The sequence below is a fragment of the Myotis davidii genome, unplaced genomic scaffold (assembly GCF_000327345.1).
Source record: "Myotis davidii unplaced genomic scaffold, ASM32734v1 scaffold571, whole genome shotgun sequence".
Classification (NCBI taxonomy): domain Eukaryota; kingdom Metazoa; phylum Chordata; class Mammalia; order Chiroptera; family Vespertilionidae; genus Myotis; species Myotis davidii.
The window spans coordinates 2,107,184-2,107,925 of NW_006283136.1; positions in this window are offsets into that span (position 1 = coordinate 2,107,184).

Genomic DNA, 742 nt, shown 5'->3' on the forward strand with positions numbered 1-742 from the left:
GCCATCTGGAAGTCTCAGAACTACTGTCTTCGGAGGTGAGGATGGGGAGCCACCACCTACCTTGCTTCCCTCGTAGCCAGGTGAAATGGGGGTGGGGGGGCGGGGTGAAGGTGAAGCGGTCAGTTGAACATCACAGGGGCCTGTGGGGATGGCTGTGCCTGTGTGAGCCTGCTCGTGCTTGTGTGTTGGGGGCAGGAGCTCATTCTCCAGGCGACCTCCAGTGCAGGACACGGGGCTCCAGTTCTCAAAGGCTGAGCTCCTGAGAAGCGGCCTTTCCCTCTGCCAGCTCCACCGGCTGCGACCACCAGGGCCTGTCCCTGCCAGCCCCAGCCTCCCCAGCCGCTCTGGCTCTGGCTCTGAGGCTCCTGGCCAGCCTTGTGCAACCCCAGGACTCCAGCTATTTCTCCTCCCCTTTGCCCTGCTCCCAGTGTCTCCCCAAACTCCAAACCCCCTTGGGGTTCATGCTTTTTCTCAGCTCTCATCTCTGCTTAACTCAGCATGGCCCTGGCGTCTGGGGAGGGGTGCAGGGTACTGCTCCCTGGTAACCAAAAGGGCAGCCCAGTGAGCTTTGCTGTAAACAGCGTAAGTGGCCACAGTTAAAATTCCGAGAGCCCGCATTTACCAGCAAAGCTGAAGCAGCCTCAGGTGCCCTGGGAAGCCCGCTGCCCATGGTCACATGACGAAGGAAGGAAGGTATGAGGCCGTTTTGGCCCCTGAGCCTAGGTGTGTATGTGAAACACGG